Genomic DNA, 27,575 nt, shown 5'->3' on the forward strand with positions numbered 1-27,575 from the left:
CAGCTCCATCTCAGCCCCTGTTAATCACACAGACTAACTCTTGGTACCACTGGATGCGGAAGACAAAGACGAATCTGATGGTACAACCCATACGTCTATAGCTAAAACACACAATGTTTAAACGGGGGTAGAATTCAACAAAAATAACCGGCTTTGAAATATGTTTGGCTGTCCACCAGCATTTGGTCATATTTTACCTGTTGGCAACCAGCATCGTTGACCATATTTCTCAATTGTGGAACCTAGCAATTCTCCATAATTAACATAATTTGATTGCAACAACTGTTGATGCTGAGAATGCAACACAAACCGGTGGTGCAAATTCTCTTCTCAAGATGCTCCACCTTGATCACAACAACTTATACAGCAAGACTATACTTTCAGGGATCATTTCTATAGTGCGTTACTTGAGAAATGTGTGTCTAAAGTGGTAGATCTCGCAATCCATGATGATGATTCAAGATATTCCAGTTCAGAGCATGAATCTGGTGGCTAGAAATGACTTTGCTCATTTTTCTTCCACCTTTGATGACTGTTCCTTGTTCTTCAATGAACGTGGAGGAAGGGAATATGTTCTGAGTGGATGTTAGCCATGTACAAAAAAAACTACTGAAATGTCTCCCAAATCCTTATCGAAAGTAAAACCTCTTGACTCAGTCCTGAGACACCAGCAATACTCTTTTCGGTTTACTGGCTTTCGTTGATCTCCATGTCCAGCCCTTATATTTTGCTTCAAAATGAGGTGTTTTAACATTTTCCTTTCAGGACAACCTTTGACCTTCATACGTAGAAGAACCTTGTACTTTCTAACAACTTTTATGTAGCTTGTGAGCGTCATAGAGCAACACATGTTACATGGGCATGTTCGATAGAGTCTCAGCTTTTCATAGATAGCTTTTAGTAGTTTGTAATTCAAACCATTCTGACTCTACAGATGTTTTTGTAAAAAAAAGACCCGGGCCTGGGCACCTTCGGAATCCGTCTTTGTCTCACAAACACAGCTCCATCTCAGCCCCTGTTAATCACACAGACTAACTCTTGGTACCACTGGATGCGGAAGACAAAGACGAATCTGATGGTACAACCCATACGTCTATAGCTAAAACACACAATGTTTAAACGGGGGTAGAATTCAACAAAAATAACCGGCTTTGAAATATGTTTGGCTGTCCACCAGCATTTGGTCATATTTTACCTGTTGGCAACCAGCATCGTTGACCATATTTCTCAATTGTGGAACCTAGCAATTCTCCATAATTAACATAATTTGATTGCAACAACTGTTGATGCTGAGAATGCAACACAAACCGGTGGTGCAAATTCTCTTCTCAAGATGCTCCACCTTGATCACAACAACTTATACAGCAAGACTATACTTTCAGGGATCATTTCTATAGTGCGTTACTTGAGAAATGTGTGTCTAAAGTGGTAGATCTCGCAATCCATGATGATGATTCAAGATATTCCAGTTCAGAGCATGAATCTGGTGGCTAGAAATGACTTTGCTCATTTTTCTTCCACCTTTGATGACTGTTCCTTGTTCTTCAATGAACGTGGAGGAAGGGAATATGTTCTGAGTGGATGTTAGCCATGTACAAAAAAAACTACTGAAATGTCTCCCAAATCCTTATCGAAAGTAAAACCTCTTGACTCAGTCCTGAGACACCAGCAATACTCTTTTCGGTTTACTGGCTTTCGTTGATCTCCATGTCCAGCCCTTATATTTTGCTTCAAAATGAGGTGTTTTAACATTTTCCTTTCAGGACAACCTTTGACCTTCATACGTAGAAGAACCTTGTACTTTCTAACAACTTTTATGTAGCTTGTGAGCGTCATAGAGCAACACATGTTACATGGGCATGTTCGATAGAGTCTCAGCTTTTCATAGATAGCTTTTAGTAGTTTGTAATTCAAACCATTCTGACTCTACAGATGTTTTTGTAAAAAAAAGACCCGGGCCTGGGCACCTTCGGAATCCGTCTTTGTCTCACAAACACAGCTCCATCTCAGCCCCTGTTAATCACACAGACTAACTCTTGGTACCACTGGATGCGGAAGACAAAGACGAATCTGATGGTACAACCCATACGTCTATAGCTAAAACACACAATGTTTAAACGGGGGTAGAATTCAACAAAAATAACCGGCTTTGAAATATGTTTGGCTGTCCACCAGCATTTGGTCATATTTTACCTGTTGGCAACCAGCATCGTTGACCATATTTCTCAATTGTGGAACCTAGCAATTCTCCATAATTAACATAATTTGATTGCAACAACTGTTGATGCTGAGAATGCAACACAAACCGGTGGTGCAAATTCTCTTCTCAAGATGCTCCACCTTGATCACAACAACTTATACAGCAAGACTATACTTTCAGGGATCATTTCTATAGTGCGTTACTTGAGAAATGTGTGTCTAAAGTGGTAGATCTCGCAATCCATGATGATGATTCAAGATATTCCAGTTCAGAGCATGAATCTGGTGGCTAGAAATGACTTTGCTCATTTTTCTTCCACCTTTGATGACTGTTCCTTGTTCTTCAATGAACGTGGAGGAAGGGAATATGTTCTGAGTGGATGTTAGCCATGTACAAAAAAACTACTGAAATGTCTCCCAAATCCTTATCGAAAGTAAAACCTCTTGACTCAGTCCTGAGACACCAGCAATACTCTTTTCGGTTTACTGGCTTTCGTTGATCTCCATGTCCAGCCCTTATATTTTGCTTCAAAATGAGGTGTTTTAACATTTTCCTTTCAGGACAACCTTTGACCTTCATACGTAGAAGAACCTTGTACTTTCTAACAACTTTTATGTAGCTTGTGAGCGTCATAGAGCAACACATGTTACATGGGCATGTTCGATAGAGTCTCAGCTTTTCATAGATAGCTTTTAGTAGTTTGTAATTCAAACCATTCTGACTCTACAGATGTTTTTGTAAAAAAAAAAGACCCGGGCCTGGGCACCTTCGGAATCCGTCTTTGTCTCACAAACACAGCTCCATCTCAGCCCCTGTTAATCACACAGACTAACTCTTGGTACCACTGGATGCGGAAGACAAAGACGAATCTGATGGTACAACCCATACGTCTATAGCTAAAACACACAATGTTTAAACGGGGGTAGAATTCAACAAAAATAACCGGCTTTGAAATATGTTTGGCTGTCCACCAGCATTTGGTCATATTTTACCTGTTGGCAACCAGCATCGTTGACCATATTTCTCAATTGTGGAACCTAGCAATTCTCCATAATTAACATAATTTGATTGCAACAACTGTTGATGCTGAGAATGCAACACAAACCGGTGGTGCAAATTCTCTTCTCAAGATGCTCCACCTTGATCACAACAACTTATACAGCAAGACTATACTTTCAGGGATCATTTCTATAGTGCGTTACTTGAGAAATGTGTGTCTAAAGTGGTAGATCTCGCAATCCATGATGATGATTCAAGATATTCCAGTTCAGAGCATGAATCTGGTGGCTAGAAATGACTTTGCTCATTTTTCTTCCACCTTTGATGACTGTTCCTTGTTCTTCAATGAACGTGGAGGAAGGGAATATGTTCTGAGTGGATGTTAGCCATGTACAAAAAAACTACTGAAATGTCTCCCAAATCCTTATCGAAAGTAAAACCTCTTGACTCAGTCCTGAGACACCAGCAATACTCTTTTCGGTTTACTGGCTTTCGTTGATCTCCTAGTCCAGCCCTTATATTTTGCTTCAAAATGAGGTGTTTTAACATTTTCCTTTCAGGACAACCTTTGACCTTCATACGTAGAAGAACCTTGTACTTTCTAACAACTTTTATGTAGCTTGTGAGCGTCATAGAGCAACACATGTTACATGGGCATGTTCGATAGAGTCTCAGCTTTTCATAGATAGCTTTTAGTAGTTTGTAATTCAAACCATTCTGACTCTACAGATGTTTTTGTAAAAAAAAGACCCGGGCCTGGGCACCTTCGGAATCCGTCTTTGTCTCACAAACACAGCTCCATCTCAGCCCCTGTTAATCACACAGACTAACTCTTGGTACCACTGGATGCGGAAGACAAAGACGAATCTGATGGTACAACCCATACGTCTATAGCTAAAACACACAATGTTTAAACGGGGGTAGAATTCAACAAAAATAACCGGCTTTGAAATATGTTTGGCTGTCCACCAACATTTGGTCATATTTTACCTGTTGGCAACCAGCATCGTTGACCATATTTCTCAATTGTGGAACCTAGCAATTCTCCATAATTAACATAATTTGATTGCAACAACTGTTGATGCTGAGAATGCAACACAAACCGGTGGTGCAAATTCTCTTCTCAAGATGCTCCACCTTGATCACAACAACTTATACAGCAAGACTATACTTTCAGGGATCATTTCTATAGTGCGTTACTTGAGAAATGTGTGTCTAAAGTGGTAGATCTCGCAATCCATGATGACGATTCAAGATATTCCAGTTCAGAGCATGAATCTGGTGGCTAGAAATGACTTTGCTCATTTTTCTTCCACCTTTGATGACTGTTCCTTGTTCTTCAATGAACGTGGAGGAAGGGAATATGTTCTGAGTGGATGTTAGCCATGTACAAAAAAACTACTGAAATGTCTCCCAAATCCTTATCGAAAGTAAAACCTCTTGACTCAGTCCTGAGACACCAGCAATACTCTTTTCGGTTTACTGGCTTTCGTTGATCTCCTAGTCCAGCCCTTATATTTTGCTTCAAAATGAGGTGTTTTAACATTTTCCTTTCAGGACAACCTTTGACCTTCATACGTAGAAGAACCTTGTACTTTCTAACAACTTTTATGTAGCTTGTGAGCGTCATAGAGCAACACATGTTACATGGGCATGTTCGATAGAGTCTCAGCTTTTCATAGATAGCTTTTAGTAGTTTGTAATTCAAACCATTCTGACTCTACAGATGTTTTTGTAAAAAAAAGACCCGGGCCTGGGCACCTTCGGAATCCGTCTTTGTCTCACAAACACAGCTCCATCTCAGCCCCTGTTAATCACACAGACTAACTCTTGGTACCACTGGATGCGGAAGACAAAGACGAATCTGATGGTACAACCCATACGTCTATAGCTAAAACACACAATGTTTAAACGGGGGTAGAATTCAACAAAAATAACCGGCTTTGAAATATGTTTGGCTGTCCACCAACATTTGGTCATATTTTACCTGTTGGCAACCAGCATCGTTGACCATATTTCTCAATTGTGGAACCTAGCAATTCTCCATAATTAACATAATTTGATTGCAACAACTGTTGATGCTGAGAATGCAACACAAACCGGTGGTGCAAATTCTCTTCTCAAGATGCTCCACCTTGATCACAACAACTTATACAGCAAGACTATACTTTCAGGGATCATTTCTATAGTGCGTTACTTGAGAAATGTGTGTCTAAAGTGGTAGATCTCGCAATCCATGATGATGATTCAAGATATTCCAGTTCAGAGCATGAATCTGGTGGCTAGAAATGACTTTGCTCATTTTTCTTCCACCTTTGATGACTGTTCCTTGTTCTTCAATGAACGTGGAGGAAGGGAATATGTTCTGAGTGGATGTTAGCCATGTACAAAAAAACTACTGAAATGTCTCCCAAATCCTTATCGAAAGTAAAACCTCTTGACTCAGTCCTGAGACACCAGCAATACTCTTTTCGGTTTACTGGCTTTCGTTGATCTCCTAGTCCAGCCCTTATATTTTGCTTCAAAATGAGGTGTTTTAACATTTTCCTTTCAGGACAACCTTTGACCTTCATACGTAGAAGAACCTTGTACTTTCTAACAACTTTTATGTAGCTTGTGAGCGTCATAGAGCAACACATGTTACATGGGCATGTTCGATAGAGTCTCAGCTTTTCATAGATAGCTTTTAGTAGTTTGTAATTCAAACCATTCTGACTCTACAGATGTTTTTGTAAAAAAAAGACCCGGGCCTGGGCACCTTCGGAATCCGTCTTTGTCTCACAAACACAGCTCCATCTCAGCCCCTGTTAATCACACAGACTAACTCTTGGTACCACTGGATGCGGAAGACAAAGACGAATCTGATGGTACAACCCATACGTCTATAGCTAAAACACACAATGTTTAAACGGGGGTAGAATTCAACAAAAATAACCGGCTTTGAAATATGTTTGGCTGTCCACCAACATTTGGTCATATTTTACCTGTTGGCAACCAGCATCGTTGACCATATTTCTCAATTGTGGAACCTAGCAATTCTCCATAATTAACATAATTTGATTGCAACAACTGTTGATGCTGAGAATGCAACACAAACCGGTGGTGCAAATTCTCTTCTCAAGATGCTCCACCTTGATCACAACAACTTATACAGCAAGACTATACTTTCAGGGATCATTTCTATAGTGCGTTACTTGAGAAATGTGTGTCTAAAGTGGTAGATCTCGCAATCCATGATGACGATTCAAGATATTCCAGTTCAGAGCATGAATCTGGTGGCTAGAAATGACTTTGCTCATTTTTCTTCCACCTTTGATGACTGTTCCTTGTTCTTCAATGAACGTGGAGGAAGGGAATATGTTCTGAGTGGATGTTAGCCATGTACAAAAAAACTACTGAAATGTCTCCCAAATCCTTATCGAAAGTAAAACCTCTTGACTCAGTCCTGAGACACCAGCAATACTCTTTTCGGTTTACTGGCTTTCGTTGATCTCCTAGTCCAGCCCTTATATTTTGCTTCAAAATGAGGTGTTTTAACATTTTCCTTTCAGGACAACCTTTGACCTTCATACGTAGAAGAACCTTGTACTTTCTAACAACTTTTATGTAGCTTGTGAGCGTCATAGAGCAACACATGTTACATGGGCATGTTCGATAGAGTCTCAGCTTTTCATAGATAGCTTTTAGTAGTTTGTAATTCAAACCATTCTGACTCTACAGATGTTTTTGTAAAAAAAGACCCGGGCCTGGGCACCTTCGAATCCGTCTTTGTCTCACAAACACAGCTCCATCTCAGCCCCTGTTAATCACACAGACTAACTCTTGGTACCACTGGATGCGGAAGACAAAGACGAATCTGATGGTACAACCCATACGTCTATAGCTAAAACACACAATGTTTAAACGGGGGTAGAATTCAACAAAAATAACCGGCTTTGAAATATGTTTGGCTGTCCACCAACATTTGGTCATATTTTACCTGTTGGCAACCAGCATCGTTGACCATATTTCTCAATTGTGGAACCTAGCAATTCTCCATAATTAACATAATTTGATTGCAACAACTGTTGATGCTGAGAATGCAACACAAACCGGTGGTGCAAATTCTCTTCTCAAGATGCTCCACCTTGATCACAACAACTTATACAGCAAGACTATACTTTCAGGGATCATTTCTATAGTGCGTTACTTGAGAAATGTGTGTCTAAAGTGGTAGATCTCGCAATCCATGATGACGATTCAAGATATTCCAGTTCAGAGCATGAATCTGGTGGCTAGAAATGACTTTGCTCATTTTTCTTCCACCTTTGATGACTGTTCCTTGTTCTTCAATGAACGTGGAGGAAGGGAATATGTTCTGAGTGGATGTTAGCCATGTACAAAAAAAACTACTGAAATGTCTCCCAAATCCTTATCGAAAGTAAAACCTCTTGACTCAGTCCTGAGACACCAGCAATACTCTTTTCGGTTTACTGGCTTTCGTTGATCTCCAGTCCAGCCCTTATATTTTGCTTCAAAATGAGGTGTTTTAACATTTTCCTTTCAGGACAACCTTTGACCTTCATACGTAGAAGAACCTTGTACTTTCTAACAACTTTTATGTAGCTTGTGAGCGTCATAGAGCAACACATGTTACATGGGCATGTTCGATAGAGTCTCAGCTTTTCATAGATAGCTTTTAGTAGTTTGTAATTCAAACCATTCTGACTCTACAGATGTTTTTGTAAAAAAAGACCCGGGCCTGGGCACCTTCGGAATCCGTCTTTGTCTCACAAACACAGCTCCATCTCAGCCCCTGTTAATCACACAGACTAACTCTTGGTACCACTGGATGCGGAAGACAAAGACGAATCTGATGGTACAACCCATACGTCTATAGCTAAAACACACAATGTTTAAACGGGGGTAGAATTCAACAAAAATAACCGGCTTTGAAATATGTTTGGCTGTCCACCAACATTTGGTCATATTTTACCTGTTGGCAACCAGCATCGTTGACCATATTTCTCAATTGTGGAACCTAGCAATTCTCCATAATTAACATAATTTGATTGCAACAACTGTTGATGCTGAGAATGCAACACAAACCGGTGGTGCAAATTCTCTTCTCAAGATGCTCCACCTTGATCACAACAACTTATACAGCAAGACTATACTTTCAGGGATCATTTCTATAGTGCGTTACTTGAGAAATGTGTGTCTAAAGTGGTAGATCTCGCAATCCATGATGACGATTCAAGATATTCCAGTTCAGAGCATGAATCTGGTGGCTAGAAATGACTTTGCTCATTTTTCTTCCACCTTTGATGACTGTTCCTTGTTCTTCAATGAACGTGGAGGAAGGGAATATGTTCTGAGTGGATGTTAGCCATGTACAAAAAAACTACTGAAATGTCTCCCAAATCCTTATCGAAAGTAAAACCTCTTGACTCAGTCCTGAGACACCAGCAATACTCTTTTCGGTTTACTGGCTTTCGTTGATCTCCAGTCCAGCCCTTATATTTTGCTTCAAAATGAGGTGTTTTAACATTTTCCTTTCAGGACAACCTTTGACCTTCATACGTAGAAGAACCTTGTACTTTCTAACAACTTTTATGTAGCTTGTGAGCGTCATAGAGCAACACATGTTACATGGGCATGTTCGATAGAGTCTCAGCTTTTCATAGATAGCTTTTAGTAGTTTGTAATTCAAACCATTCTGACTCTACAGATGTTTTTGTAAAAAAAAGACCCGGGCCTGGGCACCTTCGGAATCCGTCTTTGTCTCACAAACACAGCTCCATCTCAGCCCCTGTTAATCACACAGACTAACTCTTGGTACCACTGGATGCGGAAGACAAAGACGAATCTGATGGTACAACCCATACGTCTATAGCTAAAACACACAATGTTTAAACGGGGGTAGAATTCAACAAAAATAACCGGCTTTGAAATATGTTTGGCTGTCCACCAACATTTGGTCATATTTTACCTGTTGGCAACCAGCATCGTTGACCATATTTCTCAATTGTGGAACCTAGCAATTCTCCATAATTAACATAATTTGATTGCAACAACTGTTGATGCTGAGAATGCAACACAAACCGGTGGTGCAAATTCTCTTCTCAAGATGCTCCACCTTGATCACAACAACTTATACAGCAAGACTATACTTTCAGGGATCATTTCTATAGTGCGTTACTTGAGAAATGTGTGTCTAAAGTGGTAGATCTCGCAATCCATGATGACGATTCAAGATATTCCAGTTCAGAGCATGAATCTGGTGGCTAGAAATGACTTTGCTCATTTTTCTTCCACCTTTGATGACTGTTCCTTGTTCTTCAATGAACGTGGAGGAAGGGAATATGTTCTGAGTGGATGTTAGCCATGTACAAAAAAACTACTGAAATGTCTCCCAAATCCTTATCGAAAGTAAAACCTCTTGACTCAGTCCTGAGACACCAGCAATACTCTTTTCGGTTTACTGGCTTTCGTTGATCTCCTAGTCCAGCCCTTATATTTTGCTTCAAAATGAGGTGTTTTAACATTTTCCTTTCAGGACAACCTTTGACCTTCATACGTAGAAGAACCTTGTACTTTCTAACAACTTTTATGTAGCTTGTGAGCGTCATAGAGCAACACATGTTACATGGGCATGTTCGATAGAGTCTCAGCTTTTCATAGATAGCTTTTAGTAGTTTGTAATTCAAACCATTCTGACTCTACAGATGTTTTTGTAAAAAAAAGACCCGGGCCTGGGCACCTTCGGAATCCGTCTTTGTCTCACAAACACAGCTCCATCTCAGCCCCTGTTAATCACACAGACTAACTCTTGGTACCACTGGATGCGGAAGACAAAGACGAATCTGATGGTACAACCCATACGTCTATAGCTAAAACACACAATGTTTAAACGGGGGTAGAATTCAACAAAAATAACCGGCTTTGAAATATGTTTGGCTGTCCACCAACATTTGGTCATATTTTACCTGTTGGCAACCAGCATCGTTGACCATATTTCTCAATTGTGGAACCTAGCAATTCTCCATAATTAACATAATTTGATTGCAACAACTGTTGATGCTGAGAATGCAACACAAACCGGTGGTGCAAATTCTCTTCTCAAGATGCTCCACCTTGATCACAACAACTTATACAGCAAGACTATACTTTCAGGGATCATTTCTATAGTGCGTTACTTGAGAAATGTGTGTCTAAAGTGGTAGATCTCGCAATCCATGATGACGATTCAAGATATTCCAGTTCAGAGCATGAATCTGGTGGCTAGAAATGACTTTGCTCATTTTTCTTCCACCTTTGATGACTGTTCCTTGTTCTTCAATGAACGTGGAGGAAGGGAATATGTTCTGAGTGGATGTTAGCCATGTCCAAAAAAAACTACTGAAATGTCTCCCAAATCCTTATCGAAAGTAAAACCTCTTGACTCAGTCCTGAGACACCAGCAATACTCTTTTCGGTTTACTGGCTTTCGTTGATCTCCTAGTCCAGCCCTTATATTTTGCTTCAAAATGAGGTGTTTTAACATTTTCCTTTCAGGACAACCTTTGACCTTCATACGTAGAAGAACCTTGTACTTTCTAACAACTTTTATGTAGCTTGTGAGCGTCATAGAGCAACACATGTTACATGGGCATGTTCGATAGAGTCTCAGCTTTTCATAGATAGCTTTTAGTAGTTTGTAATTCAAACCATTCTGACTCTACAGATGTTTTTGTAAAAAAAAGACCCGGGCCTGGGCACCTTCGGAATCCGTCTTTGTCTCACAAACACAGCTCCATCTCAGCCCCTGTTAATCACACAGACTAACTCTTGGTACCACTGGATGCGGAAGACAAAGACGAATCTGATGGTACAACCCATACGTCTATAGCTAAAACACACAATGTTTAAACGGGGGTAGAATTCAACAAAAATAACCGGCTTTGAAATATGTTTGGCTGTCCACCAACATTTGGTCATATTTTACCTGTTGGCAACCAGCATCGTTGACCATATTTCTCAATTGTGGAACCTAGCAATTCTCCATAATTAACATAATTTGATTGCAACAACTGTTGATGCTGAGAATGCAACACAAACCGGTGGTGCAAATTCTCTTCTCAAGATGCTCCACCTTGATCACAACAACTTATACAGCAAGACTATACTTTCAGGGATCATTTCTATAGTGCGTTACTTGAGAAATGTGTGTCTAAAGTGGTAGATCTCGCAATCCATGATGACGATTCAAGATATTCCAGTTCAGAGCATGAATCTGGTGGCTGGAAATGACTTTGCTCATTTTTCTTCCACCTTTGATGACTGTTCCTTGTTCTTCAATGAACGTGGAGGAAGGGAATATGTTCTGAGTGGATGTTAGCCATGTACAAAAAAAACTACTGAAATGTCTCCCAAATCCTTATCGAAAGTAAAACCTCTTGACTCAGTCCTGAGACACCAGCAATACTCTTTTCGGTTTACTGGCTTTCGTTGATCTCCTAGTCCAGCCCTTATATTTTGCTTCAAAATGAGGTGTTTTAACATTTTCCTTTCAGGACAACCTTTGACCTTCATACGTAGAAGAACCTTGTACTTTCTAACAACTTTTATGTAGCTTGTGAGCGTCATAGAGCAACACATGTTACATGGGCATGTTCGATAGAGTCTCAGCTTTTCATAGATAGCTTTTAGTAGTTTGTAATTCAAACCATTCTGACTCTACAGATGTTTTTGTAAAAAAAGACCCGGGCCTGGGCACCTTCGGAATCCGTCTTTGTCTCACAAACACAGCTCCATCTCAGCCCCTGTTAATCACACAGACTAACTCTTGGTACCACTGGATGCGGAAGACAAAGACGAATCTGATGGTACAACCCATACGTCTATAGCTAAAACACACAATGTTTAAACGGGGGTAGAATTCAACAAAAATAACCGGCTTTGAAATATGTTTGGCTGTCCACCAACATTTGGTCATATTTTACCTGTTGGCAACCAGCATCGTTGACCATATTTCTCAATTGTGGAACCTAGCAATTCTCCATAATTAACATAATTTGATTGCAACAACTGTTGATGCTGAGAATGCAACACAAACCGGTGGTGCAAATTCTCTTCTCAAGATGCTCCACCTTGATCACAACAACTTATACAGCAAGACTATACTTTCAGGGATCATTTCTATAGTGCGTTACTTGAGAAATGTGTGTCTAAAGTGGTAGATCTCGCAATCCATGATGACGATTCAAGATATTCCAGTTCAGAGCATGAATCTGGTGGCTGGAAATGACTTTGCTCATTTTTCTTCCACCTTTGATGACTGTTCCTTGTTCTTCAATGAACGTGGAGGAAGGGAATATGTTCTGAGTGGATGTTAGCCATGTCCAAAAAAAACTACTGAAATGTCTCCCAAATCCTTTATCGAAAGTAAAACCTCTTGACTCAGTCCTGAGACACCAGCAATACTCTTTTCGGTTTACTGGCTTTCGTTGATCTCCTAGTCCAGCCCTTATATTTTGCTTCAAAATGAGGTGTTTTAACATTTTCCTTTCAGGACAACCTTTGACCTTCATACGTAGAAGAACCTTGTACTTTCTAACAACTTTTATGTAGCTTGTGAGCGTCATAGAGCAACACATGTTACATGGGCATGTTCGATAGAGTCTCAGCTTTTCATAGATAGCTTTTAGTAGTTTGTAATTCAAACCATTCTGACTCTACAGATGTTTTTGTAAAAAAAAGACCCGGGCCTGGGCACCTTCGGAATCCGTCTTTGTCTCACAAACACAGCTCCATCTCAGCCCCTGTTAATCACACAGACTAACTCTTGGTACCACTGGATGCGGAAGACAAAGACGAATCTGATGGTACAACCCATACGTCTATAGCTAAAACACACAATGTTTAAACGGGGGTAGAATTCAACAAAAATAACCGGCTTTGAAATATGTTTGGCTGTCCACCAACATTTGGTCATATTTTACCTGTTGGCAACCAGCATCGTTGACCATATTTCTCAATTGTGGAACCTAGCAATTCTCCATAATTAACATAATTTGATTGCAACAACTGTTGATGCTGAGAATGCAACACAAACCGGTGGTGCAAATTCTCTTCTCAAGATGCTCCACCTTGATCACAACAACTTATACAGCAAGACTATACTTTCAGGGATCATTTCTATAGTGCGTTACTTGAGAAATGTGTGTCTAAAGTGGTAGATCTCGCAATCCATGATGACGATTCAAGATATTCCAGTTCAGAGCATGAATCTGGTGGCTGGAAATGACTTTGCTCATTTTTCTTCCACCTTTGATGACTGTTCCTTGTTCTTCAATGAACGTGGAGGAAGGGAATATGTTCTGAGTGGATGTTAGCCATGTCCAAAAAAACTACTGAAATGTCTCCCAAATCTTTATCGAAAGTAAAACCTCTTGACTCAGTCCTGAGACACCAGCAATACTCTTTTCGGTTTACTGGCTTTCGTTGATCTCCTAGTCCAGCCCTTATATTTTGCTTCAAAATGAGGTGTTTTAACATTTTCCTTTCAGGACAACCTTTGACCTTCATACGTAGAAGAACCTTGTACTTTCTAACAACTTTTATGTAGCTTGTGAGCGTCATAGAGCAACACATGTTACATGGGCATGTTCGATAGAGTCTCAGCTTTTCATAGATAGCTTTTAGTAGTTTGTAATTCAAACCATTCTGACTCTACAGATGTTTTTGTAAAAAAAGACCCGGGCCTGGGCACCTTCGGAATCCGTCTTTGTCTCACAAACACAGCTCCATCTCAGCCCCTGTTAATCACACAGACTAACTCTTGGTACCACTGGATGCGGAAGACAAAGACGAATCTGATGGTACAACCCATACGTCTATAGCTAAAACACACAATGTTTAAACGGGGGTAGAATTCAACAAAAATAACCGGCTTTGAAATATGTTTGGCTGTCCACCAACATTTGGTCATATTTTACCTGTTGGCAACCAGCATCGTTGACCATATTTCTCAATTGTGGAACCTAGCAATTCTCCATAATTAACATAATTTGATTGCAACAACTGTTGATGCTGAGAATGCAACACAAACCGGTGGTGCAAATTCTCTTCTCAAGATGCTCCACCTTGATCACAACAACTTATACAGCAAGACTATACTTTCAGGGATCATTTCTATAGTGCGTTACTTGAGAAATGTGTGTCTAAAGTGGTAGATCTCGCAATCCATGATGACGATTCAAGATATTCCAGTTCAGAGCATGAATCTGGTGGCTGGAAATGACTTTGCTCATTTTTCTTCCACCTTTGATGACTGTTCCTTGTTCTTCAATGAACGTGGAGGAAGGGAATATGTTCTGAGTGGATGTTAGCCATGTCCAAAAAAAACTACTGAAATGTCTCCCAAATCTTTATCGAAAGTAAAACCTCTTGACTCAGTCCTGAGACACCAGCAATACTCTTTTCGGTTTACTGGCTTTCGTTGATCTCCTAGTCCAGCCCTTATATTTTGCTTCAAAATGAGGTGTTTTAACATTTTCCTTTCAGGACAACCTTTGACCTTCATACGTAGAAGAACCTTGTACTTTCTAACAACTTTTATGTAGCTTGTGAGCGTCATAGAGCAACACATGTTACATGGGCATGTTCGATAGAGTCTCAGCTTTTCATAGATAGCTTTTAGTAGTTTGTAATTCAAACCATTCTGACTCTACAGATGTTTTTGTAAAAAAAAGACCCGGGCCTGGGCACCTTCGGAATCCGTCTTTGTCTCACAAACACAGCTCCATCTCAGCCCCTGTTAATCACACAGACTAACTCTTGGTACCACTGGATGCGGAAGACAAAGACGAATCTGATGGTACAACCCATACGTCTATAGCTAAAACACACAATGTTTAAACGGGGGTAGAATTCAACAAAAATAACCGGCTTTGAAATATGTTTGGCTGTCCACCAACATTTGGTCATATTTTACCTGTTGGCAACCAGCATCGTTGACCATATTTCTCAATTGTGGAACCTAGCAATTCTCCATAATTAACATAATTTGATTGCAACAACTGTTGATGCTGAGAATGCAACACAAACCGGTGGTGCAAATTCTCTTCTCAAGATGCTCCACCTTGATCACAACAACTTATACAGCAAGACTATACTTTCAGGGATCATTTCTATAGTGCGTTACTTGAGAAATGTGTGTCTAAAGTGGTAGATCTCGCAATCCATGATGACGATTCAAGATATTCCAGTTCAGAGCATGAATCTGGTGGCTGGAAATGACTTTGCTCATTTTTCTTCCACCTTTGATGACTGTTCCTTGTTCTTCAATGAACGTGGAGGAAGGGAATATGTTCTGAGTGGATGTTAGCCATGTCCAAAAAAACTACTGAAATGTCTCCCAAATCTTTATCGAAAGTAAAACCTCTTGACTCAGTCCTGAGACACCAGCAATACTCTTTTCGGTTTACTGGCTTTCGTTGATCTCCTAGTCCAGCCCTTATATTTTGCTTCAAAATGAGGTGTTTTAACATTTTCCTTTCAGGACAACCTTTGACCTTCATACGTAGAAGAACCTTGTACTTTCTAACAACTTTTATGTAGCTTGTGAGCGTCATAGAGCAACACATGTTACATGGGCATGTTCGATAGAGTCTCAGCTTTTCATAGATAGCTTTTAGTAGTTTGTAATTCAAACCATTCTGACTCTACAGATGTTTTTGTAAAAAAAAGACCCGGGCCTGGGCACCTTCGGAATCCGTCTTTGTCTCACAAACACAGCTCCATCTCAGCCCCTGTTAATCACACAGACTAACTCTTGGTACCACTGGATGCGGAAGACAAAGACGAATCTGATGGTACAACCCATACGTCTATAGCTAAAACACACAATGTTTAAACGGGGGTAGAATTCAACAAAAATAACCGGCTTTGAAATATGTTTGGCTGTCCACCAACATTTGGTCATATTTTACCTGTTGGCAACCAGCATCGTTGACCATATTTCTCAATTGTGGAACCTAGCAATTCTCCATAATTAACATAATTTGATTGCAACAACTGTTGATGCTGAGAATGCAACACAAACCGGTGGTGCAAATTCTCTTCTCAAGATGCTCCACCTTGATCACAACAACTTATACAGCAAGACTATACTTTCAGGGATCATTTCTATAGTGCGTTACTTGAGAAATGTGTGTCTAAAGTGGTAGATCTCGCAATCCATGATGACGATTCAAGATATTCCAGTTCAGAGCATGAATCTGGTGGCTGGAAATGACTTTGCTCATTTTTCTTCCACCTTTGATGACTGTTCCTTGTTCTTCAATGAACGTGGAGGAAGGGAATATGTTCTGAGTGGATGTTAGCCATGTCCAAAAAAAAAAAAAAACTACTGAAATGTCTCCCAAATCTTTATCGAAAGTAAAACCTCTTGACTCAGTCCTGAGACACCAGCAATACTCTTTTCGGTTTACTGGCTTTCGTTGATCTCCTAGTCCAGCCCTTATATTTTGCTTCAAAATGAGGTGTTTTAACATTTTCCTTTCAGGACAACCTTTGACCTTCATACGTAGAAGAACCTTGTACTTTCTAACAACTTTTATGTAGCTTGTGAGCGTCATAGAGCAACACATGTTACATGGGCATGTTCGATAGAGTCTCAGCTTTTCATAGATAGCTTTTAGTAGTTTGTAATTCAAACCATTCTGACTCTACAGATGTTTTTGTAAAAAAAAGACCCGGGCCTGGGCACCTTCGGAATCCGTCTTTGTCTCACAAACACAGCTCCATCTCAGCCCCTGTTAATCACACAGACTAACTCTTGGTACCACTGGATGCGGAAGACAAAGACGAATCTGATGGTACAACCCATACGTCTATAGCTAAAACACACAATGTTTAAACGGGGGTAGAATTCAACAAAAATAACCGGCTTTGAAATATGTTTGGCTGTCCACCAACATTTGGTCATATTTTACCTGTTGGCAACCAGCATCGTTGACCATATTTCTCAATTGTGGAACCTAGCAATTCTCCATAATTAACATAATTTGATTGCAACAACTGTTGATGCTGAGAATGCAACACAAACCGGTGGTGCAAATTCTCTTCTCAAGATGCTCCACCTTGATCACAACAACTTATACAGCAAGACTATACTTTCAGGGATCATTTCTATAGTGCGTTACTTGAGAAATGTGTGTCTAAAGTGGTAGATCTCGCAATCCATGATGACGATTCAAGATATTCCAGTTCAGAGCATGAATCTGGTGGCTGGAAATGACTTTGCTCATTTTTCTTCCACCTTTGATGACTGTTCCTTGTTCTTCAATGAACGTGGAGGAAGGGAATATGTTCTGAGTGGATGTTAGCCATGTCCAAAAAAAACTACTGAAATGTCTCCCAAATCTTTATCGAAAGTAAAACCTCTTGACTCAGTCCTGAGACACCAGCAATACTCTTTTCGGTTTACTGGCTTTCGTTGATCTCCTAGTCCAGCCCTTATATTTTGCTTCAAAATGAGGTGTTTTAACATTTTCCTTTCAGGACAACCTTTGACCTTCATACGTAGAAGAACCTTGTACTTTCTAACAACTTTTATGTAGCTTGTGAGCGTCATAGAGCAACACATGTTACATGGGCATGTTCGATAGAGTCTCAGCTTTTCATAGATAGCTTTTAGTAGTTTGTAATTCAAACCATTCTGACTCTACAGATGTTTTTGTAAAAAAAAGACCCGGGCCTGGGCACCTTCGGAATCCGTCTTTGTCTCACAAACACAGCTCCATCTCAGCCCCTGTTAATCACACAGACTAACTCTTGGTACCACTGGATGCGGAAGACAAAGACGAATCTGATGGTACAACCCATACGTCTATAGCTAAAACACACAATGTTTAAACGGGGGTAGAATTCAACAAAAATAACCGGCTTTGAAATATGTTTGGCTGTCCACCAACATTTGGTCATATTTTACCTGTTGGCAACCAGCATCGTTGACCATATTTCTCAATTGTGGAACCTAGCAATTCTCCATAATTAACATAATTTGATTGCAACAACTGTTGATGCTGAGAATGCAACACAAACCGGTGGTGCAAATTCTCTTCTCAAGATGCTCCACCTTGATCACAACAACTTATACAGCAAGACTATACTTTCAGGGATCATTTCTATAGTGCGTTACTTGAGAAATGTGTGTCTAAAGTGGTAGATCTCGCAATCCATGATGACGATTCAAGATATTCCAGTTCAGAGCATGAATCTGGTGGCTGGAAATGACTTTGCTCATTTTTCTTCCACCTTTGATGACTGTTCCTTGTTCTTCAATGAACGTGGAGGAAGGGAATATGTTCTGAGTGGATGTTAGCCATGTCCAAAAAAAACTACTGAAATGTCTCCCAAATCTTTATCGAAAGTAAAACCTCTTGACTCAGTCCTGAGACACCAGCAATACTCTTTTCGGTTTACTGGCTTTCGTTGATCTCCTAGTCCAGCCCTTATATTTTGCTTCAAAATGAGGTGTTTTAACATTTTCCTTTCAGGACAACCTTTGACCTTCATACGTAGAAGAACCTTGTACTTTCTAACAACTTTTATGTAGCTTGTGAGCGTCATAGAGCAACACATGTTACATGGGCATGTTCGATAGAGTCTCAGCTTTTCATAGATAGCTTTTAGTAGTTTGTAATTCAAACCATTCTGACTCTACAGATGTTTTTGTAAAAAAAAGACCCGGGCCTGGGCACCTTCGGAATCCGTCTTTGTCTCACAAACACAGCTCCATCTCAGCCCCTGTTAATCACACAGACTAACTCTTGGTACCACTGGATGCGGAAGACAAAGACGAATCTGATGGTACAACCCATACGTCTATAGCTAAAACACACAATGTTTAAACGGGGGTAGAATTCAACAAAAATAACCGGCTTTGAAATATGTTTGGCTGTCCACCAACATTTGGTCATATTTTACCTGTTGGCAACCAGCATCGTTGACCATATTTCTCAATTGTGGAACCTAGCAATTCTCCATAATTAACATAATTTGATTGCAACAACTGTTGATGCTGAGAATGCAACACAAACCGGTGGTGCAAATTCTCTTCTCAAGATGCTCCACCTTGATCACAACAACTTATACAGCAAGACTATACTTTCAGGGATCATTTCTATAGTGCGTTACTTGAGAAATGTGTGTCTAAAGTGGTAGATCTCGCAATCCATGATGACGATTCAAGATATTCCAGTTCAGAGCATGAATCTGGTGGCTGGAAATGACTTTGCTCATTTTTCTTCCACCTTTGATGACTGTTCCTTGTTCTTCAATGAACGTGGAGGAAGGGAATATGTTCTGAGTGGATGTTAGCCATGTCCAAAAAAAAACTACTGAAATGTCTCCCAAATCTTTATCGAAAGTAAAACCTCTTGACTCAGTCCTGAGACACCAGCAATACTCTTTTCGGTTTACTGGCTTTCGTTGATCTCCTAGTCCAGCCCTTATATTTTGCTTCAAAATGAGGTGTTTTAACATTTTCCTTTCAGGACAACCTTTGACCTTCATACGTAGAAGAACCTTGTACTTTCTAACAACTTTTATGTAGCTTGTGAGCGTCATAGAGCAACACATGTTACATGGGCATGTTCGATAGAGTCTCAGCTTTTCATAGATAGCTTTTAGTAGTTTGTAATTCAAACCATTCTGACTCTACAGATGTTTTTGTAAAAAAAGACCCGGGCCTGGGCACCTTCGGAATCCGTCTTTGTCTCACAAACACAGCTCCATCTCAGCCCCTGTTAATCACACAGACTAACTCTTGGTACCACTGGATGCGGAAGACAAAGACGAATCTGATGGTACAACCCATACGTCTATAGCTAAAACACACAATGTTTAAACGGGGGTAGAATTCAACAAAAATAACCGGCTTTGAAATATGTTTGGCTGTCCACCAACATTTGGTCATATTTTACCTGTTGGCAACCAGCATCGTTGACCATATTTCTCAATTGTGGAACCTAGCAATTCTCCATAATTAACATAATTTGATTGCAACAACTGTTGATGCTGAGAATGCAACACAAACCGGTGGTGCAAATTCTCTTCTCAAGATGCTCCACCTTGATCACAACAACTTATACAGCAAGACTATACTTTCAGGGATCATTTCTATAGTGCGTTACTTGAGAAATGTGTGTCTAAAGTGGTAGATCTCGCAATCCATGATGACGATTCAAGATATTCCAGTTCAGAGCATGAATCTGGTGGCTGGAAATGACTTTGCTCATTTTTCTTCCACCTTTGATGACTGTTCCTTGTTCTTCAATGAACGTGGAGGAAGGGAATATGTTCTGAGTGGATGTTAGCCATGTCCAAAAAAAACTACTGAAATGTCTCCCAAATCTTTATCGAAAGTAAAACCTCTTGACTCAGTCCTGAGACACCAGCAATACTCTTTTCGGTTTACTGGCTTTCGTTGATCTCCTAGTCCAGCCCTTATATTTTGCTTCAAAATGAGGTGTTTTAACATTTTCCTTTCAGGACAACCTTTGACCTTCATACGTAGAAGAACCTTGTACTTTCTAACAACTTTTATGTAGCTTGTGAGCGTCATAGAGCAACACATGTTACATGGGCATGTTCGATAGAGTCTCAGCTTTTCATAGATAGCTTTTAGTAGTTTGTAATTCAAACCATTCTGACTCTACAGATGTTTTTGTAAAAAAAAGACCCGGGCCTGGGCACCTTCGGAATCCGTCTTTGTCTCACAAACACAGCTCCATCTCAGCCCCTGTTAATCACACAGACTAACTCTTGGTACCACTGGATGCGGAAGACAAAGACGAATCTGATGGTACAACCCATACGTCTATAGCTAAAACACACAATGTTTAAACGGGGGTAGAATTCAACAAAAATAACCGGCTTTGAAATATGTTTGGCTGTCCACCAACATTTGGTCATATTTTACCTGTTGGCAACCAGCATCGTTGACCATATTTCTCAATTGTGGAACCTAGCAATTCTCCATAATTAACATAATTTGATTGCAACAACTGTTGATGCTGAGAATGCAACACAAACCGGTGGTGCAAATTCTCTTCTCAAGATGCTCCACCTTGATCACAACAACTTATACAGCAAGACTATACTTTCAGGGATCATTTCTATAGTGCGTTACTTGAGAAATGTGTGTCTAAAGTGGTAGATCTCGCAATCCATGATGACGATTCAAGATATTCCAGTTCAGAGCATGAATCTGGTGGCTGGAAATGACTTTGCTCATTTTTCTTCCACCTTTGATGACTGTTCCTTGTTCTTCAATGAACGTGGAGGAAGGGAATATGTTCTGAGTGGATGTTAGCCATGTCCAAAAAAAAAAACTACTGAAATGTCTCCCAAATCTTTATCGAAAGTAAAACCTCTTGACTCAGTCCTGAGACACCAGCAATACTCTTTTCGGTTTACTGGCTTTCGTTGATCTCCTAGTCCAGCCCTTATATTTTGCTTCAAAATGAGGTGTTTTAACATTTTCCTTTCAGGACAACCTTTGACCTTCATACGTAGAAGAACCTTGTACTTTCTAACAACTTTTATGTAGCTTGTGAGCGTCATAGAGCAACACATGTTACATGGGCATGTTCGATAGAGTCTCAGCTTTTCATAGATAGCTTTTAGTAGTTTGTAATTCAAACCATTCTGACTCTACAGATGTTTTTGTAAAAAAAAGACCCGGGCCTGGGCACCTTCGGAATCCGTCTTTGTCTCACAAACACAGCTCCATCTCAGCCCCTGTTAATCACACAGACTAACTCTTGGTACCACTGGATGCGGAAGACAAAGACGAATCTGATGGTACAACCCATACGTCTATAGCTAAAACACACAATGTTTAAACGGGGGTAGAATTCAACAAAAATAACCGGCTTTGAAATATGTTTGGCTGTCCACCAACATTTGGTCATATTTTACCTGTTGGCAACCAGCATCGTTGACCATATTTCTCAATTGTGGAACCTAGCAATTCTCCATAATTAACATAATTTGATTGCAACAACTGTTGATGCTGAGAATGCAACACAAACCGGTGGTGCAAATTCTCTTCTCAAGATGCTCCACCTTGATCACAACAACTTATACAGCAAGACTATACTTTCAGGGATCATTTCTATAGTGCGTTACTTGAGAAATGTGTGTCTAAAGTGGTAGATCTCGCAATCCATGATGACGATTCAAGATATTCCAGTTCAGAGCATGAATCTGGTGGCTGGAAATGACTTTGCTCATTTTTCTTCCACCTTTGATGACTGTTCCTTGTTCTTCAATGAACGTGGAGGAAGGGAATATGTTCTGAGTGGATGTTAGCCATGTCCAAAAAAAAACTACTGAAATGTCTCCCAAATCTTTATCGAAAGTAAAACCTCTTGACTCAGTCCTGAGACACCAGCAATACTCTTTTCGGTTTACTGGCTTTCGTTGATCTCCTAGTCCAGCCCTTATATTTTGCTTCAAAATGAGGTGTTTTAACATTTTCCTTTCAGGACAACCTTTGACCTTCATACGTAGAAGAACCTTGTACTTTCTAACAACTTTTATGTAGCTTGTGAGCGTCATAGAGCAACACATGTTACATGGGCATGTTCGATAGAGTCTCAGCTTTTCATAGATAGCTTTTAGTAGTTTGTAATTCAAACCATTCTGACTCTACAGATGTTTTTGTAAAAAAAAGACCCGGGCCTGGGCACCTTCGGAATCCGTCTTTGTCTCACAAACACAGCTCCATCTCAGCCCCTGTTAATCACACAGACTAACTCTTGGTACCACTGGATGCGGAAGACAAAGACGAATCTGATGGTACAACCCATACGTCTATAGCTAAAACACACAATGTTTAAACGGGGGTAGAATTCAACAAAAATAACCGGCTTTGAAATATGTTTGGCTGTCCACCAACATTTGGTCATATTTTACCTGTTGGCAACCAGCATCGTTGACCATATTTCTCAATTGTGGAACCTAGCAATTCTCCATAATTAACATAATTTGATTGCAACAACTGTTGATGCTGAGAATGCAACACAAACCGGTGGTGCAAATTCTCTTCTCAAGATGCTCCACCTTGATCACAACAACTTATACAGCAAGACTATACTTTCAGGGATCATTTCTATAGTGCGTTACTTGAGAAATGTGTGTCTAAAGTGGTAGATCTCGCAATCCATGATGACGATTCAAGATATTCCAGTTCAGAGCATGAATCTGGTGGCTGGAAATGACTTTGCTCATTTTTCTTCCACCTTTGATGACTGTTCCTTGTTCTTCAATGAACGTGGAGGAAGGGAATATGTTCTGAGTGGATGTTAGCCATGTCCAAAAAAAAAAACTACTGAAATGTCTCCCAAATCCTTATCGAAAGTAAAACCTCTTGACTCAGTCCTGAGACACCAGCAATACTCTTTTCGGTTTACTGGCTTTCGTTGATCTCCTAGTCCAGCCCTTATATTTTGCTTCAAAATGAGGTGTTTTAACATTTTCCTTTCAGGACAACCTTTGACCTTCATACGTAGAAGAACCTTGTACTTTCTAACAACTTTTATGTAGCTTGTGAGCGTCATAGAGCAACACATGTTACATGGGCATGTTCGATAGAGTCTCAGCTTTTCATAGATAGCTTTTAGTAGTTTGTAATTCAAACCATTCTGACTCTACAGATGTTTTTGTAAAAAAAAGACCCGGGCCTGGGCACCTTCGGAATCCGTCTTTGTCTCACAAACACAGCTCCATCTCAGCCCCTGTTAATCACACAGACTAACTCTTGGTACCACTGGATGCGGAAGACAAAGACGAATCTGATGGTACAACCCATACGTCTATAGCTAAAACACACAATGTTTAAACGGGGGTAGAATTCAACAAAAATAACCGGCTTTGAAATATGTTTGGCTGTCCACCAACATTTGGTCATATTTTACCTGTTGGCAACCAGCATCGTTGACCATATTTCTCAATTGTGGAACCTAGCAATTCTCCATAATTAACATAATTTGATTGCAACAACTGTTGATGCTGAGAATGCAACACAAACCGGTGGTGCAAATTCTCTTCTCAAGATGCTCCACCTTGATCACAACAACTTATACAGCAAGACTATACTTTCAGGGATCATTTCTATAGTGCGTTACTTGAGAAATGTGTGTCTAAAGTGGTAGATCTCGCAATCCATGATGACGATTCAAGATATTCCAGTTCAGAGCATGAATCTGGTGGCTGGAAATGACTTTGCTCATTTTTCTTCCACCTTTGATGACTGTTCCTTGTTCTTCAATGAACGTGGAGGAAGGGAATATGTTCTGAGTGGATGTTAGCCATGTCCAAAAAAAAAAACTACTGAAATGTCTCCCAAATCTTTATCGAAAGTAAAACCTCTTGACTCAGTCCTGAGACACCAGCAATACTCTTTTCGGTTTACTGGCTTTCGTTGATCTCCTAGTCCAGCCCTTATATTTTGCTTCAAAATGAGGTGTTTTAACATTTTCCTTTCAGGACAACCTTTGACCTTCATACGTAGAAGAACCTTGTACTTTCTAACAACTTTTATGTAGCTTGTGAGCGTCATAGAGCAACACATGTTACATGGGCATGTTCGATAGAGTCTCAGCTTTTCATAGATAGCTTTTAGTAGTTTGTAATTCAAACCATTCTGACTCTACAGATGTTTTTGTAAAAAAAAGACCCGGGCCTGGGCACCTTCGGAATCCGTCTTTGTCTCACAAACACAGCTCCATCTCAGCCCCTGTTAATCACACAGACTAACTCTTGGTACCACTGGATGCGGAAGACAAAGACGAATCTGATGGTACAACCCATACGTCTATAGCTAAAACACACAATGTTTAAACGGGGGTAGAATTCAACAAAAATAACCGGCTTTGAAATATGTTTGGCTGTCCACCAACATTTGGTCATATTTTACCTGTTGGCAACCAGCATCGTTGACCATATTTCTCAATTGTGGAACCTAGCAATTCTCCATAATTAACATAATTTGATTGCAACAACTGTTGATGCTGAGAATGCAACACAAACCGGTGGTGCAAATTCTCTTCTCAAGATGCTCCACCTTGATCACAACAACTTATACAGCAAGACTATACTTTCAGGGATCATTTCTATAGTGCGTTACTTGAGAAATGTGTGTCTAAAGTGGTAGATCTCGCAATCCATGATGACGATTCAAGATATTCCAGTTCAGAGCATGAATCTGGTGGCTGGAAATGACTTTGCTCATTTTTCTTCCACCTTTGATGACTGTTCCTTGTTCTTCAATGAACGTGGAGGAAGGGAATATGTTCTGAGTGGATGTTAGCCATGTCCAAAAAAAACTACTGAAATGTCTCCCAAATCTTTATCGAAAGTAAAACCTCTTGACTCAGTCCTGAGACACCAGCAATACTCTTTTCGGTTTACTGGCTTTCGTTGATCTCCTAGTCCAGCCCTTATATTTTGCTTCAAAATGAGGTGTTTTAACATTTTCCTTTCAGGACAACCTTTGACCTTCATACGTAGAAGAACCTTGTACTTTCTAACAACTTTTATGTAGCTTGTGAGCGTCATAGAGCAACACATGTTACATGGGCATGTTCGATAGAGTCTCAGCTTTTCATAGATAGCTTTTAGTAGTTTGTAATTCAAACCATTCTGACTCTACAGATGTTTTTGTAAAAAAAAGACCCGGGCCTGGGCACCTTCGGAATCCGTCTTTGTCTCACAAACACAGCTCCATCTCAGCCCCTGTTAATCACACAGACTAACTCTTGGTACCACTGGATGCGGAAGACAAAGACGAATCTGATGGTACAACCCATACGTCTATAGCTAAAACACACAATGTTTAAACGGGGGTAGAATTCAACAAAAATAACCGGCTTTGAAATATGTTTGGCTGTCCACCAACATTTGGTCATATTTTACCTGTTGGCAACCAGCATCGTTGACCATATTTCTCAATTGTGGAACCTAGCAATTCTCCATAATTAACATAATTTGATTGCAACAACTGTTGATGCTGAGAATGCAACACAAACCGGTGGTGCAAATTCTCTTCTCAAGATGCTCCACCTTGATCACAACAACTTATACAGCAAGACTATACTTTCAGGGATCATTTCTATAGTGCGTTACTTGAGAAATGTGTGTCTAAAGTGGTAGATCTCGCAATCCATGATGACGATTCAAGATATTCCAGTTCAGAGCATGAATCTGGTGGCTGGAAATGACTTTGCTCATTTTTCTTCCACCTTTGATGACTGTTCCTTGTTCTTCAATGAACGTGGAGGAAGGGAATATGTTCTGAGTGGATGTTAGCCATGTCCAAAAAAAACTACTGAAATGTCTCCCAAATCTTTATCGAAAGTAAAACCTCTTGACTCAGTCCTGAGACACCAGCAATACTCTTTTCGGTTTACTGGCTTTCGTTGATCTCCTAGTCCAGCCCTTATATTTTGCTTCAAAATGAGGTGTTTTAACATTTTCCTTTCAGGACAACCTTTGACCTTCATACGTAGAAGAACCTTGTACTTTCTAACAACTTTTATGTAGCTTGTGAGCGTCATAGAGCAACACATGTTACATGGGCATGTTCGATAGAGTCTCAGCTTTTCATAGATAGCTTTTAGTAGTTTGTAATTCAAACCATTCTGACTCTACAGATGTTTTTGTAAAAAAAAGACCCGGGCCTGGGCACCTTCGGAATCCGTCTTTGTCTCACAAACACAGCTCCATCTCAGCCCCTGTTAATCACACAGACTAACTCTTGGTACCACTGGATGCGGAAGACAAAGACGAATCTGATGGTACAACCCATACGTCTATAGCTAAAACACACAATGTTTAAACGGGGGTAGAATTCAACAAAAATAACCGGCTTTGAAATATGTTTGGCTGTCCACCAACATTTGGTCATATTTTACCTGTTGGCAACCAGCATCGTTGACCATATTTCTCAATTGTGGAACCTAGCAATTCTCCATAATTAACATAATTTGATTGCAACAACTGTTGATGCTGAGAATGCAACACAAACCGGTGGTGCAAATTCTCTTCTCAAGATGCTCCACCTTGATCACAACAACTTATACAGCAAGACTATACTTTCAGGGATCATTTCTATAGTGCGTTACTTGAGAAATGTGTGTCTAAAGTGGTAGATCTCGCAATCCATGATGACGATTCAAGATATTCCAGTTCAGAGCATGAATCTGGTGGCTGGAAATGACTTTGCTCATTTTTCTTCCACCTTTGATGACTGTTCCTTGTTCTTCAATGAACGTGGAGGAAGGGAATATGTTCTGAGTGGATGTTAGCCATGTCCAAAAAAAACTACTGAAATGTCTCCCAA

At 40.0% G+C, this 27,575-nt stretch overlaps 28 non-coding genes across 28 annotated transcripts; all 28 read left to right on the forward strand.

Moving 5' to 3' along the window:
* Window positions 1-368: 368 nt before the first annotated feature.
* Window positions 369-584, forward strand: LOC135557055 (small nucleolar RNA U3). The gene has a single exon (XR_010458178.1). It is a non-coding gene; the product is annotated as a small nucleolar RNA U3 (small nucleolar RNA).
* Window positions 585-1,366: 782 nt separating this feature from the next.
* On the forward strand, window positions 1,367-1,582 carry LOC135557056 (small nucleolar RNA U3). The gene has a single exon (XR_010458179.1). It is a non-coding gene; the product is annotated as a small nucleolar RNA U3 (small nucleolar RNA).
* Window positions 1,583-2,364: 782 nt separating this feature from the next.
* Window positions 2,365-2,580, forward strand: LOC135557057 (small nucleolar RNA U3). Its single transcript, XR_010458180.1, has one exon. It is a non-coding gene; the product is annotated as a small nucleolar RNA U3 (small nucleolar RNA).
* Window positions 2,581-3,363: 783 nt separating this feature from the next.
* Window positions 3,364-3,579, forward strand: LOC135557058 (small nucleolar RNA U3). The gene has a single exon (XR_010458181.1). It is a non-coding gene; the product is annotated as a small nucleolar RNA U3 (small nucleolar RNA).
* A 781-nt stretch (window positions 3,580-4,360) lies between these two features.
* Window positions 4,361-4,576, forward strand: LOC135556947 (small nucleolar RNA U3). Its single transcript, XR_010458078.1, has one exon. It is a non-coding gene; the product is annotated as a small nucleolar RNA U3 (small nucleolar RNA).
* Window positions 4,577-5,357: 781 nt separating this feature from the next.
* On the forward strand, window positions 5,358-5,573 carry LOC135556933 (small nucleolar RNA U3). The gene has a single exon (XR_010458064.1). It is a non-coding gene; the product is annotated as a small nucleolar RNA U3 (small nucleolar RNA).
* A 781-nt stretch (window positions 5,574-6,354) lies between these two features.
* On the forward strand, window positions 6,355-6,570 carry LOC135556948 (small nucleolar RNA U3). The gene has a single exon (XR_010458079.1). It is a non-coding gene; the product is annotated as a small nucleolar RNA U3 (small nucleolar RNA).
* Window positions 6,571-7,349: 779 nt separating this feature from the next.
* On the forward strand, window positions 7,350-7,565 carry LOC135556950 (small nucleolar RNA U3). Its single transcript, XR_010458081.1, has one exon. It is a non-coding gene; the product is annotated as a small nucleolar RNA U3 (small nucleolar RNA).
* A 780-nt stretch (window positions 7,566-8,345) lies between these two features.
* Window positions 8,346-8,561, forward strand: LOC135556951 (small nucleolar RNA U3). Its single transcript, XR_010458082.1, has one exon. It is a non-coding gene; the product is annotated as a small nucleolar RNA U3 (small nucleolar RNA).
* Window positions 8,562-9,341: 780 nt separating this feature from the next.
* Window positions 9,342-9,557, forward strand: LOC135556952 (small nucleolar RNA U3). The gene has a single exon (XR_010458083.1). It is a non-coding gene; the product is annotated as a small nucleolar RNA U3 (small nucleolar RNA).
* A 781-nt stretch (window positions 9,558-10,338) lies between these two features.
* On the forward strand, window positions 10,339-10,554 carry LOC135556953 (small nucleolar RNA U3). Its single transcript, XR_010458084.1, has one exon. It is a non-coding gene; the product is annotated as a small nucleolar RNA U3 (small nucleolar RNA).
* Window positions 10,555-11,336: 782 nt separating this feature from the next.
* On the forward strand, window positions 11,337-11,552 carry LOC135557020 (small nucleolar RNA U3). The gene has a single exon (XR_010458146.1). It is a non-coding gene; the product is annotated as a small nucleolar RNA U3 (small nucleolar RNA).
* Window positions 11,553-12,333: 781 nt separating this feature from the next.
* On the forward strand, window positions 12,334-12,549 carry LOC135557021 (small nucleolar RNA U3). Its single transcript, XR_010458147.1, has one exon. It is a non-coding gene; the product is annotated as a small nucleolar RNA U3 (small nucleolar RNA).
* A 783-nt stretch (window positions 12,550-13,332) lies between these two features.
* On the forward strand, window positions 13,333-13,548 carry LOC135557022 (small nucleolar RNA U3). Its single transcript, XR_010458148.1, has one exon. It is a non-coding gene; the product is annotated as a small nucleolar RNA U3 (small nucleolar RNA).
* Window positions 13,549-14,328: 780 nt separating this feature from the next.
* LOC135557023 (small nucleolar RNA U3) lies at window positions 14,329-14,544 on the forward strand. Its single transcript, XR_010458149.1, has one exon. It is a non-coding gene; the product is annotated as a small nucleolar RNA U3 (small nucleolar RNA).
* Window positions 14,545-15,326: 782 nt separating this feature from the next.
* On the forward strand, window positions 15,327-15,542 carry LOC135557024 (small nucleolar RNA U3). The gene has a single exon (XR_010458150.1). It is a non-coding gene; the product is annotated as a small nucleolar RNA U3 (small nucleolar RNA).
* Window positions 15,543-16,323: 781 nt separating this feature from the next.
* On the forward strand, window positions 16,324-16,539 carry LOC135557025 (small nucleolar RNA U3). Its single transcript, XR_010458151.1, has one exon. It is a non-coding gene; the product is annotated as a small nucleolar RNA U3 (small nucleolar RNA).
* Window positions 16,540-17,328: 789 nt separating this feature from the next.
* LOC135557026 (small nucleolar RNA U3) lies at window positions 17,329-17,544 on the forward strand. The gene has a single exon (XR_010458152.1). It is a non-coding gene; the product is annotated as a small nucleolar RNA U3 (small nucleolar RNA).
* Window positions 17,545-18,326: 782 nt separating this feature from the next.
* Window positions 18,327-18,542, forward strand: LOC135557027 (small nucleolar RNA U3). The gene has a single exon (XR_010458153.1). It is a non-coding gene; the product is annotated as a small nucleolar RNA U3 (small nucleolar RNA).
* A 782-nt stretch (window positions 18,543-19,324) lies between these two features.
* On the forward strand, window positions 19,325-19,540 carry LOC135557028 (small nucleolar RNA U3). Its single transcript, XR_010458154.1, has one exon. It is a non-coding gene; the product is annotated as a small nucleolar RNA U3 (small nucleolar RNA).
* Window positions 19,541-20,322: 782 nt separating this feature from the next.
* LOC135557029 (small nucleolar RNA U3) lies at window positions 20,323-20,538 on the forward strand. The gene has a single exon (XR_010458155.1). It is a non-coding gene; the product is annotated as a small nucleolar RNA U3 (small nucleolar RNA).
* A 782-nt stretch (window positions 20,539-21,320) lies between these two features.
* Window positions 21,321-21,536, forward strand: LOC135557030 (small nucleolar RNA U3). Its single transcript, XR_010458156.1, has one exon. It is a non-coding gene; the product is annotated as a small nucleolar RNA U3 (small nucleolar RNA).
* Window positions 21,537-22,321: 785 nt separating this feature from the next.
* On the forward strand, window positions 22,322-22,537 carry LOC135557031 (small nucleolar RNA U3). Its single transcript, XR_010458157.1, has one exon. It is a non-coding gene; the product is annotated as a small nucleolar RNA U3 (small nucleolar RNA).
* Window positions 22,538-23,320: 783 nt separating this feature from the next.
* Window positions 23,321-23,536, forward strand: LOC135557032 (small nucleolar RNA U3). The gene has a single exon (XR_010458158.1). It is a non-coding gene; the product is annotated as a small nucleolar RNA U3 (small nucleolar RNA).
* Window positions 23,537-24,321: 785 nt separating this feature from the next.
* Window positions 24,322-24,537, forward strand: LOC135557033 (small nucleolar RNA U3). The gene has a single exon (XR_010458159.1). It is a non-coding gene; the product is annotated as a small nucleolar RNA U3 (small nucleolar RNA).
* Window positions 24,538-25,322: 785 nt separating this feature from the next.
* LOC135557034 (small nucleolar RNA U3) lies at window positions 25,323-25,538 on the forward strand. Its single transcript, XR_010458160.1, has one exon. It is a non-coding gene; the product is annotated as a small nucleolar RNA U3 (small nucleolar RNA).
* A 782-nt stretch (window positions 25,539-26,320) lies between these two features.
* On the forward strand, window positions 26,321-26,536 carry LOC135557035 (small nucleolar RNA U3). The gene has a single exon (XR_010458161.1). It is a non-coding gene; the product is annotated as a small nucleolar RNA U3 (small nucleolar RNA).
* Window positions 26,537-27,318: 782 nt separating this feature from the next.
* Window positions 27,319-27,534, forward strand: LOC135557036 (small nucleolar RNA U3). Its single transcript, XR_010458162.1, has one exon. It is a non-coding gene; the product is annotated as a small nucleolar RNA U3 (small nucleolar RNA).
* The last annotated feature ends 41 nt before the right edge of the window (window positions 27,535-27,575 follow it).

The sequence above is a fragment of the Oncorhynchus masou genome, chromosome 15 (genome assembly GCF_036934945.1).
Source record: "Oncorhynchus masou masou isolate Uvic2021 chromosome 15, UVic_Omas_1.1, whole genome shotgun sequence".
Classification (NCBI taxonomy): Eukaryota; Metazoa; Chordata; class Actinopteri; order Salmoniformes; family Salmonidae; genus Oncorhynchus; species Oncorhynchus masou.